We start from the raw sequence: 12,095 nt of genomic DNA, 5'->3' as shown, positions 1-12,095 counted from the left end.
GGCCGCGGGGCGCACGGCCCGGAGCGCGCGGCCCGCGCCCCCGCGCGCCCTGCCCGCGCCCGCGCCCCGCGCTCCGGAGCCCGGCCCCGCTGCCCGGGCTCTCCTGCGGGACCGATGCCGGCCCTCCGGCCGCCAGGGTAAGGGGGCAGCGCGGGCGCGGCAGGGTGAGGCGGGAGGATGGGTGGGCGCCCGCCCCGGGGACCCGGTGCCTGCCCAGCACCAGCGTCTGGCACGTGGGGGCGTCTCAAGTTCCCTCTGGAGGCCGGACAGGTGGCGAGAACGCGGGGGTGTGATGCTCTAAGGCTAGCACTTACTGCGTGCCTACTGTGCGCCAGGTGTGACCGGCTCGTCTGGAGTGGGGGGTTTTGTCCCCATTGTACAGATGAGAAAACAGAGGCTAAGAAAGGGCAAATAGCTTGCTCAGGGTCCCCAGCTAGGAAGTGGCCAAGCCAGGATTTGAGCCCTGGGCTGCTTGACGCCAAAGCCAGAGCTCTCCCCACTAGGGCACACAAAGCCACAGAGTGAGGGTATGAATATTTCATTGTAGAAAAGAAGAAAAAAAAAATCAGCCATTGTCCCACCACCATAATGCAGCCACTGTAAGCATCGAGGTTCTTTATTTCGGCCTTGTTCTTTTTCCCCCTTTCTTTAAGAGTATGTGCTTTGGGGTCATTTGGACCCTGGTTCCATCCTGGCTATAGCACCAAGAAGCTTTGAGCAAGTCCCTTAGCTCTCTGGGGCTAGGTCTCCAGCCTAGGAAAAGGGGGACACTCCCTGGGGTTACTGAGGGGATTAGATGAGACCTGGTGGGTAGCCCTGAAGGAACAGTAGGAGACAGGGAGGGGCCAGGGCCTGGGGCATGGGTTCAGCAGAGATTCCAGGAGCACCTAGTAAGTGCAGAAGCGGCGCTGGGCACTGGGGGCCGTTGGGGGCAGCCTGGCCCACAGGCTTCCTAGTGGGAGGGCTCTGTCCAGCATATTGGAGCTGCCTCACCTCACACCCTGCCTTTTCCAGGCTCCTGCTTCCTCCTGGAGTGTCTGGGACGGGGGCAGTCCCCCGGCTTCACCTCCTCTGGGAAATGAATTGGCTCCAGGAGGAGGTGTCCAGCACTGCTCAGAATTTTGCACCCGGGGTCAACATTTGGGGGCTGGCTTCTCCTAAGCCCGGTGGGCCTGGGTTTGGGGCCCTGCTGGGACCTTCTGGGCTCACAAGTTAAGCATGAGGTCCAATTCCTTATCTTACCCCAGGCCAATGACATCACCTCCACCAGCACCCAAATTGGAGACCCCAGGCCTGTGGCCTCCCAGACATCTCTACCTGCCCATCTGTCCAGTCAACCACAGGGTTCCTTTGGTTCCTGCCCCTTAAATGTCTATCCCTCCTTTTGCCCTCTGGCCTGGACATTTCCACCTCACCTCCCCTGCCTCAGCCATCAGTCTGGGACACCATAGCCAAAGCTGTCTTTCTAAAGGCAGCTCTGAGCTTCTGAACTCCTCAGCTGTCCACAGACCTAAACTAGGCCAAACTCCTGAGCTGCCCCTTGAGGCTGAGCTTCCTTATGGTCCACCCTGCCCACTTCTGCAGACTCACCACTATGAGCAGGATGTCCCCTGGTCACAGAGCCCCAGAACATGAGATGATCTCTTCCCCAAACATCCCTTCTGTTGTGTCTTCTGGCCTGTTGAGCTCCTGCTCATGCTCAGGGCCCAGCTGGGTTTTCCTCCCTAATAGTCCTCCCAGACCCCCACCTCTCTCAGGCGGGTAGAGTCGATGTGCCCTGCCCATGGGCACCCCTGCTCTTGGCAAGTCCCTCCATTATAGTTCTCACATGGTGCAGCATGGCAAAACACGCTTCTCTGTCAGCCTCCCCCACCAGACTGGGAGCTCTGGGAGAGTAGGGGCCGGGGCTGACACATGCCCAGGGCCAGATCCAGCACAGGGCCAGACCCGGTGCAGCCAGCTCAGCGATCTTCGAGGAAGGAACACTGGGGAGTCCGGCAGAAGCAGATGGACTTAAGCTCCTTAGAGGGGCTCTCAGAACCCCATGGGAGTCGGTGAGGAGTGGAAAGTCATAAGCCTTCTGCCTTCTGGGGGTCTCCTATTGGTGAGCAGGGTGCCCTAGATTGAGGAGATGAGGACCAGATTTGCTCCCAGGTACCTGCAGGCCTTGACCCTCAGCCATGGCCGTCAGGGACCAAGGTCCCACCTGGATTTGTTGGTGCAGTGATGGTGGGCACTCAGGTGGAAGGGCCTTCCCTGCCCTGTCCCCTGAGTTAGCAGGCCCCCTCTGCCCCATGGAGCCCACCTCCGACGTCCTCCCAGGGAACAGGGAGAGTTATGTCAGGCCCTCTGGCCGAGCGCCAGGGCTCCCCATGGAACTATAAATTGACCTGTCGGGAGAGGGAAGAGATTAATGTCGGCCATCTTCATTAGCGCGTCCCCCAGGGTGACGGCGGCTGCCCTGAGCTGGCTGATTGGAGAGGGTGTGAGTGAGTGAGGGGATTGAGGGGGGTTGCACTCCCCCCCAGAAAAGCAAGAGGTAGGGGCCAGGGCCTGCCAGAGAGCCGTGGCCTCTTCCTACTGTTAGAAGGGCCGTCCCTCTGGCCTCTGGTCCTGGCAGCAGGCGCGAGCTTTGATGGAGGACCTGTGTGCTAATTGGGAGCAGAGATGCGCGCCCTGCAGCTCCGCGGGGCTCCCAGGCTGACACCGCCAGCGTCCGCGGGGCCTTCATTAGAGGCCTTTCCCCTGACCAGAAAGGAGCCTGCTGTGGGCTGGGGGGAGGCTCTCCTCCTTGCCTTTCCCCTCCCCCTCCCCCTTCTCTTTACCGTGTTGCTGATGGGGAAGGAGGCAGCTTTGGTGTGTAGAAGGGACGATGAGGATTGGAAGATGGGAGAGGTTTAAGACCTTATGCTTTCTGATGACCACGTGACCTTGGGTTGGGGCCTCTCCTGCTCTGCGTTTGAGTGTCCTGCTCCATGGGACGGGCATGGTCATGCCCTCTGGAGTGAGTGGAGCTCCAATAAGGGAGTGTGTGTGGATGGATTCATCTTTGGAAGTGAGGGCAAGGCAGAGCCTGGGGCTGAAGCCCAGACTCAGGCCCAGCTACTCAGGTTCAAATCCTGGTGCTGCCACCTCTCATGAGGCCCTGGGCCCTCTGAGCCTCAGTTTCCTTGTCTGGTGATGGTTGGGGGCTGGGGCTGGACTTGTGGGGTGGGAGTCCCATTTGGTAGACAGAAACAGCCTCCTTGCTGAGTGCAGGCTGCTGTGGGGCGTGACTACAGCAGCAGGTCACGTGGTATTGGCTTGTGCCATCATTCATTCACCCGCTCATTCATTCATCCAGGCATGCCTCCTGTACTGGTCTTGTACCCACAGAGGGATTCAGAGGTGGCCTTGTCCTCGGGTGGCTTCCCTGGGGAAACAGGTCCAGGAACAGATGGGGACAGGGCTGCATGAGCTGCTGGGATCGCTAGAAAGCAGTCTCCCCAAGGCTAGGGATATCTGGAAGGCTCCAAAGGGACACCCATGAGGTGGAGGTGGCTCAGCCTTTCCTTGCATATCTTGTCTGCACCAGAGTCTGATGTGGGGGGGCCAGCAAGTCACCAAGTTCCTGGCCCCTTGAGGTCCTTAGACCAGGCTGTTGACCAGGGTGTGAGCAGGGTGTGAGCAGGGGAGGCTCTGCTGAGTATCTGGGGACTGAGATCACTCTCCACGCCCAGTCCTCTGACTCCCAGCCTTTCCTGCACATCCAAGGGTGCTGGGAGGGGGGACTTGGTACCTGGTATCACTGGCCTCCTGTTCATACCTCAGATTGGGTTCCAGGAGCACCTGGTTGGCCTAGTGCCTGCTCAAGGCTGGGGGTAGGCAGCAGCTGGGCTGGGACCACCCCATGGGATGGTGGAATGATTGGGGCTGTGCCATTCGCTAGCTGAGGATCACTATGGGACTGTGGCTCTTTGTTTCTCCAAGCCTCAGTTTCCTTGTTTGCACAATGGGATGGCGCTGTGCTAATTGCCTGGCATGCACCTGATGCAGCACAGAGCAAGCACGCACTGTTTTTGTAGTCACTTCTGCCTCAGGCGGCTGCCCCGACTCCTGCTTGCTGCCCAGGGAACCTTGGGCTTCTCTGTGGCCCCAAATCTCTCCATCAACCTACCAGGCGGTCCTGTGCACCCACTGTGCACCCACTGTGCACTGTGGAATGTTTGAACAAAAAGCACATGGTTCTGGAGCCAGAAAACCCAGCTCTGAGTTTTTGCTGTGTAGCCAACCAGCTGTGTGGCCTTGGGCGCAACACTTAACCTCTCCGAGCCTCTGTTGTCTTGTCTGGAGCTGAAATGAGATGTTGTACACTGAAAACCACAGAACAGTTTGCATTGGTGTGTGATCCTCGGGTGGAAGATGGAGCACTGGACCAGCAGTGCGTGCCCTGGGTGGAGCTCCTGCCCCCGTGGCCGCGCAGTGTGACTTTGGGCACATCTGCTAAAGGGGGCCGTGGCACCTGCCCACCTCACAGAGCTCTTCGGAGAATGAAAAGACATGTGGAGTCAGGGACAGGGGCTGCTCATGGGAGCGATTAAAGGGCTGGCTGCTTTCTTGGAACCACCCTGGCCCTGGAGAGGTGGATGACCTCCCTGGGCCCCAGCTTCCCAGCTGGAAAATGGGACCAGACCCCCCACCCCCCACTCGCCCTGGTGCCTAGATCTCTGTGAGTCTGCGTGAATCAGAACATTAGCCATTCTGCTTGGAATGCCCCTGAATGGGCTGCAGCCCCATTTAATATGAGATGTGTTGAAATCTACTGTCATCCGGACTTTAATATATTGAGATTGCCCTTTGCAAGTCACGTGCTGAGAGGCGGCTGATGAAGGGGTGCCTATTGTTGCCGCGTCGCGCCGTGCCCAGCCAGTCCCGCCTGGCAGCCTCGGTCTCCGGAGCTGGCAACATGGCTGTCTGCCTCCGCCTTCCCCGAGCAGGCAGGAATCACTAACGCGTTAGCAGTTTCATTAAGCCTCTCGCCAGCCTCCCCGCCTCCCTCCCGGGCCTCCTCGGTAATTATTTCCCCAGCCCTTGTACTCGCGGCCCCTTAGCGAGCTCTTCGAGCTCTTCGTTATTGGCCGAGTGGCCCCCGCAGGCTGGGGCAGGCTGGGCTGCTGGGACCGGGCTCCGCCGAGGGCTGCCCCCCCCCCCCACCCCCCCCCCCCCCCCCCCCCCACCACCCGCCTCCCCGCGTTGCCATTTAAGCTTTGTGTCCCCCTGAGGCCTCCGTGAAAATGCAGATCTGCTGCCTGCCAGGGGTGACGGTTAACCCATTATTACACACCCAGCACATGGAGTCTCCTCGGCACAGCCCGCCTCCCCTTCAATCAGGCGAAAAGTTTCTCAGGCCTTCCTCTGGGGCTGTCACCCGGTGGGCACGGGGGACCCAGCTGTGAGGGAGTTGGGATTCATTGTGCTGGGAAGCCCTGAGCATCCAGGGCCCCGGGTGGGTAGCTGGCACCTGCAGCGCAGGGCACGCATGGGGACTGAGGGGCCGGGGTGTAGAGCATGGGACTGGGGCATGAGAGCATTGTCGTCCTGGCACCCAGAGGTCCTGGGACCCACAGTCCTCCACCGCCCGGGTGAGCGTGAGACCCAGGTGGGCCCGAACACCCCATCCTCTTGGCCATGATGACTGGCTGGGAAATGGGTGCCTGGCCCATCTGAGCCCATCAGAGGCTGCCCTGGAATTTGGACTTAGGGTCCCAGCTGTGGTTGCTGAACCCAAGCGTGTGGATGTGGGGCTGCCAGCCACTCTCTTCCACCAGCCGTATCCAGGGCAGGGAATCTCTGAGAAAGTCAGCGTGAGGAGGGAGGCAGAGCTGAGTGGAAGTATATATTACTTCATTGGAGCGTCTGGTTCCAGCGATGCCTGAAACCACCCCTGGAATTGTCAGTTATGTAAACAGGCATGCTCCCCTCTTTGCTCAAGCCCTCTCGAGCTGGATTTCTTTTTCTTGCAACCAGTAGAGTCCTGATTGGTGAGAAGAATCAGCCAGGATTTTAGAAAAGAGGTGACATTTCGAGTTGGGTCTTCAGGGATGAGTAGGAGTTTGCTGGCAGAGAAGGGGCAGGGAAGGCATCCCGGCAGAGTATGGGTCTGGGAGTCAGAGCGAGAGGAGAAACTCCAGGGTCAAGCCTGGGAAGTAGTTCAAGGCCAGACCATAGGGGCCTTGGATGGGAAGCAGCAGCATCCAGAGGGTCCCAGGAGCGAGCCCCTGATGTGGTCAGATCCAACTGTGCTATGGAGACTAGCAGTTCATTCACTCATTCACTGAATAGATTGATGAGCACCTACTATGCGCCGGGCCCTGAGGATACAGCAGTCACCACTGAGATGCAGGCGCTGCATCCTGCAGCTCCCGTGCTGTTGGGGAGACAGACAATGAGCAAGGAAGAAGATAACAGAATGTGAAACAGTGTCATCTGATGGTGACTGGGGTGGGTGGGCATGTGGCCACTACTGGCCAGGGTGCTCTGGGGAAGCCTCTCCAAGAGGAGACATTGGAGCTGAGAGCTGAAGGACGAAGAAGGCTGGCCATGGGGTGATCAGGAGGAAGAGCGTCTCAAGCAGAGGCAGGTGCAAAGGGCCTGTGGCAGGTCTGAGTTTGACCTGTGGAGGGGCAGAAAGGAGGCCAGTGTGGCCATGAGGTATGGTAGGGGCCAGGGGCCAGATCATTCTTAGAAGGCACTTGGGTTTTCTCCCTGTGATGGGGAATCTTTAGAGGGTCCCAGTAGCAAGTCTGGAGGTACAGACATGGGAATGAGGAAGATGGCAGTAGGGCTGGAGCTGGGAGGGTCCATGTGGCCTGGAGAGTTGGGGGAGAGAGGAGGCCTGGATAGGGCCCCAGTTTCTGGAATGAGCATCTGGCAGGGGTGGGGTAGAGGTGCCATGCAGGGAGAAGGGATACCAGGAACAGGCCTAAGCTGGGTGACATCTGGTTGGAGGGGCCAGGGGCAGCTAGGGCTGGTGATTAAAGCTGAGGTTGTCCAAGGGGAGGGGAGGTGGGAGCCATGGCCTGGAGAGAGGGAGGACATCTGGAGCGGTTTTTCCCACCTGACCACCCCAGCTATTCCAGGGTGTGCCAGCTGGGGCTGGCGTGGGGTGTGAGAGCCAATTCTTGCCCTGGTCATCCCTCCTGCTGATCCTGGCTGGAGCCCATAAGTGACATAGCCTGCTGCCTGCAGCCATGCACCCCTCTGCGGTGAGAAAGCTCACCCAAGCTGCTGTGTCCCTTGGTACCAGCTGGTTTGCTTGGCTGGAGAAGGCCATGCTAACGGGACCAAGGTCACAGGCTGCACACTGCATGGGTGGTGGGCTGGATCCCTGACCTCTGGACGGGCGCCTGGGACCATGCTCCTAGTGCCTGTGGGTAGCAGACGGGTGATGGCTGGCCCACAGACCTTGGTTGCTCACCAAGGGTGGGCCTGGAGGTGAAGGTGAGCTGGGCCAAGCTAGTCTGGGCAGGGCTGGGAGGTGATCTGAATGCCGGGGGACCCTTTCCCCAGACCTGGAGCCCTGCCCCCTCCAGGACCTGCTGGCCTCCCAGTCTCGCCCCCTGGACACCCCCCACGCCCAGTGAGTGCACTTGGAGGTCCCCAGAGCCCAGGTCTTTCTTGCTACCAGGTCTTTGCCCCTGCTATGCCTTCTGAGACACTTCCTCATTCCCTTCCTCCTGCTCAGCTCAGGGGGTAACAAATGCCCCCAGTGCATTCCCACAACCTCTGGGCTTTTCCTTCTGCCAGTCAACATTCAGTCAGCAAATTTATTCACTTAATAACAATATTGAGGCCCTACTGTGCACCAGATCCTGTGCTGGGGGGAGAAGTTGAGAGGGATGCATCTGTGGATAAAGCAGACCAGGTCCCAGCCTTCACAATGTAGCAGGAAAGACAGCCCACTAGTAAATGTGCAAATACACGTCTAGTACTGGACCGTAGGCAGAGCTGTGTAGGAAAGCTGAAGGGTGCTGGACTGTGGGTGGGCGTGGGTGGCGCTGATGAGGGCAAAGTGGTCAGGGAGGCTTTCATCTGAGACCTGAGGGAAGAGAAGGTGCCAGTTACAGGAGGGATAGTGGGAAGAGCATCCCAGGTGGGGATGTCTGCTTTCTGGTCTGTCTCTCTTACTGCCCAGGCCTCCTGGGGTCTAGCACAGAGCTAGGGTCTTCGCTGGGGCTAAGCTTATTCGGGTAGGGTCCCCAGGGGCAGGGATGATCTATGGTGGCCCCACAAAGCCCAGATCCCAGGAGTGTAGGCAGAGGCCAAAGCCATGCTGGGTTGTGGGGCCAGCTGCTGTGCTGCTGCTTGGGCCTGGGCCCGAGGCTTCGGGTGGGCACAGAGCCCTATGAGATACCCCATGGGAAGGGCTGGCCCCATTCAACAGGCAGACGGGACGGAGCAGCCTACATGCTTGGGGTTAAATCCCGTTCCCCTTAGAGGCAGGGAGGCCAACCTCAGGCAAGTCACTGAATTGGAGCCTCTGTGATCTGTAAAATGGGCACAACTGTGTCCCCCAGGAGGCTGCTCGGAGGATTGAATGGGCTAATACTCAGTGCAGCACCTGGCACAGGACGTTGACTGGGTGTGTCGCCCTCACCCTTGTGGTTATTCTTGGCGTTTGCTGAGTGAGTTGCAGGTGGGGCTGGTGTTAATCTGGAATCTATATCCCGGCGGGCTTGTTCACTGTGCCATCTTCTAGAACAGTGCCTGCAACACATGGGAGGTGCTCTGTTGATGTTTGTTGACTGACCACTGACTGAGTGGACTGGCCGTGTGAGGGAGTGGCCCCCAGGTGGTGAGGAGGACAGAGCACAGAGCATTAGGGCTTTACCCTCCGGGAACGTGGGTCGTGCCTGGTGGGCTGACCGTGGGGGCTCCCAGCCACCTCCTCCGGCTTGCCCATCTGGACCTCCACGCACATGCTGGGCCCTCCTGGTGGATGTCATCAGGCTGGGTCATGTTTTTTCTTCACTGCCCATGTCCTCTCCAAGCTGCCCATGTCCTCGGTTTCCTCCTCTGTAAAATGGAGCTGATGGTGATCCTGACCCCCCGACCCATCCCCAGGTCATTGGCAGACTCATGCAAAGATGATATTAAAGGGACCCAAAGGACAGCTGAGCCTGCAGGAATGTTGGTGGTGATACTGGTTTCCCAAGGCTGTCCAAGGTCTCCAGGAGGCCACTGTGATGCTTAGGCTCCAGCCAGAGAACCGGGCCTCTCCCTTCTTCTGTGGCCTGTGGCATGACAGGTACCTGTCTGTGTGGCCCCTACAGTGACATGGTACATTGAGTTGGCTTTGTCTAGTCACTCATCCAGGGCCTCGTGGAGCCCGTTCTCACAGGAGCCTGCCCTAAGCTCTAGCCTGGGCCCCTTGGCCTGGGCTCCCACTGCCCCTGTGATCCCGTATCCCGGTGGGCCCCTGGAGGAGCCACCATGGTGGTATGGCACTGTCCTGGAGGGGAGCCCCCAGGCTGGGACATAGTGGGTTTGCAGGAAGGGTCCAGTTTAGAAGTGGGTCCCTGGAGGCCTGATTCCGCACCCAGTGTGTGCAGAGCTGGGAGAGAGAACCGTGGGTCCCAAACTCTGGATTCTTCTCAGGTTTACGGCTGGGAGCAGGTAGGCTCACAGTGGGTTGGATGAGGATTTTTACCCCTTTTCCTTTGCTGTCCCTGAGGCAGGTGGAGACCACTGGCCCCTTGCTGCTGGGGAAACTGAGGCCCACAGAGGGCCAAGATGAGAGGGAAGCCAGATGCATTGCTGTGTTAGTGTGCCCTGCATTCGCAGTGTTGTGGCCACTGGCCAGGCTGGTGCACAGCCTGGGCACACACCATCCTCTCGAACCCTCTGTGCAGTGAGGCGGGTCCTGTCACTGCCCCCATTTTGCAGATGCAGGAACAGACTGAGAGAGCAGGGTGATGGAACCAGGATTTTGTTCTAATTTACTTTTTTTTGGGGGGGGGAGGTATAATTAAATACAGAAAAGTGCACAAATTCTAAGTGTACAGCTGGATAGATTTTCATATACACATATAGCTGTGTAGTCCCCATCCAGGTCCAGACCTCGAACATTCGCAGTGCCCCGGGAAGCTCTCTCGCACCCCATCCAGTCATCACGCACCTGCCGCCACCAGCATCCAACAGTGGAACCTCACATAAATGGAGTCACACAGTATGTCTCCTTTTGCGTTTGCTGCTTTCACTCAGCAGGATGTCTGTGTGAGTTGTCCGTGCTGTTGCTTTAGTAGAAGTTGACAGAACTGGGATTGGAACCCTCCTGCTAACTCTCCCCATGGCACCGGAGATCACTCCTGCTCACACCCCTCCAGAGGCTCCCATTGCCCTTGGATGAAAGATCCAAATCCTCTCCTGGCCTTGCCTGTGTCCACTCCTATCACTGCCCTCTGGCCACATAAAGGGTGAATGGACCTTTTAGCCTCAGAAGCTCCAAGCTCCTTCCGGCCTCAGGACCTTTGCACATACAGCTCCTTCCTCCTGTCAGCCCTCCGCTTCCTTCCACTGCCCAGCTGGCGTACCACGTCCTCTGGCGTGCCCGTCTGGCCCTCCGCACACATGTTGTGCCCTCCTGGTGGATGTCATCAGGCTGGGTCATGTTTCTTCTCCACTGCCCATGTCATTTGTAATTAGTTGTCCGTTAAGCATCTGCCTCCACCACTAGACAGTAAACTCCAGGAGGCAAGGGATGATGTCTGTTGAGTTTACGGCTGCATCCCCAGCACCATGCATTGATTCATTCACCCATCCTTCCAGTCATCTGTTCATTCAGCAAACACCGAGTGCCTGCCACGCTGCAGCCTCTTTGCTAGGATTTGTGGAGTGAGTGGCTGGCTGGCTGGCTGGCTGGATAGATGGATGAGCGAATATCTGTCTGCCTCTCACAGCCAGACTCTTGCCCCTCCATTCCACTGTCTCTGATACTACCTCTCTGGGCCTCAGTTTCCCCAATTGTTGAATGAAGGAGCCACACCTGGCCTGTCCGGCCAAGTTCTGATTCCGAGGATGTGGAGCAGACAGGCTGGCTTTGGCGGGCTCATGCCTGGGGGCAGCCAGTGGGCAGGGGGGTGACTCCAGGCCACGGGCAGATGCTACCCCAGACAACAGTGCCTGCTCCAGCATCGGCTCCAGTGCCCGGCAGGGTGCTGTCCCCACCTGTGTTACCCGTTAGGGAGCAGGGCTCAAGGCCGAGGTCCGTGAGGGGCTCGCCACGGCCACACAGCGGATTCCGCCTCTGAGCTCTAGGCTTGGCCTGCTGGGCCCTGGAAGGAAGGAAAAACTAGGGTTGCCTGGGTGTGGGAAGCAGTTGGGGCGAGAGTGGTGCCCCCCCCCCCCCCACGGACCTGGGCTCCAGCCTGGCTTCCCCCACCTTACAGCTGGGTGGCCTTGGCCACATCACTTCCCCCATGAGCTCAGTTTCCCCGGCTGTACAGAAACAAACCAAACCAAACCAGGAGTGACGATCACGATGGTCCCACCCTCACGGGGCCCCTGAGGGTCACAGGCTCTGGGGGAGCGTGCAGGCGGTCTCTGTGAGGCCAGCCGCCCTCTCCAGGGCCCAGCTGGACCGAGCCCGGGCCGGGAGCTTTGCAGCGCAAGGTGGCTCCGCGGCTTAGCAGCTTGTCAGCCTGGCGGGCGGGTGTCCTGGGGCTGGGTTTGATTAGTTCAGGTTGACAGTCGCGCTCTGCAGCGCTGCCGGGAGGGGAGCCCGTGATTACCCTAATGAAGCTTGAACGCAGTTTGTCATCCAAACAGCTGGTTCGGAGCCGCGCTGCTGCCGGCTGCCCGACTCAGCCATGCAGCCGTACGCCCGGCGCTGCCCGGGCCCGGAGCGGCCCTGCCGCCGGGGTGACCGGGAGAGGCGGTGGTGGCCCTGGGTGCACAGCGGGTGGCCCCCGGGACTGGGATGGGCCCCTGGGGGGTGGGGGGACTTGGCAGAGCCTTGAATGGTGAAACAGGGTAGCTTCTCGGGACACTCACAGCGCAGCCCCTTGACTGTAGACCTCGGTTTTCCCATCTGTAAAGTGGGTGGTGGGGACCTTGCA

The sequence above is a fragment of the Phoca vitulina genome, unplaced genomic scaffold (genome assembly GCF_004348235.1).
Source record: "Phoca vitulina isolate PV1807 unplaced genomic scaffold, GSC_HSeal_1.0 scaffold19, whole genome shotgun sequence".
In the NCBI taxonomy this organism is placed as follows: domain Eukaryota; kingdom Metazoa; phylum Chordata; class Mammalia; order Carnivora; family Phocidae; genus Phoca; species Phoca vitulina.
Note: the sequence above shows the minus strand (reverse complement) of the source record.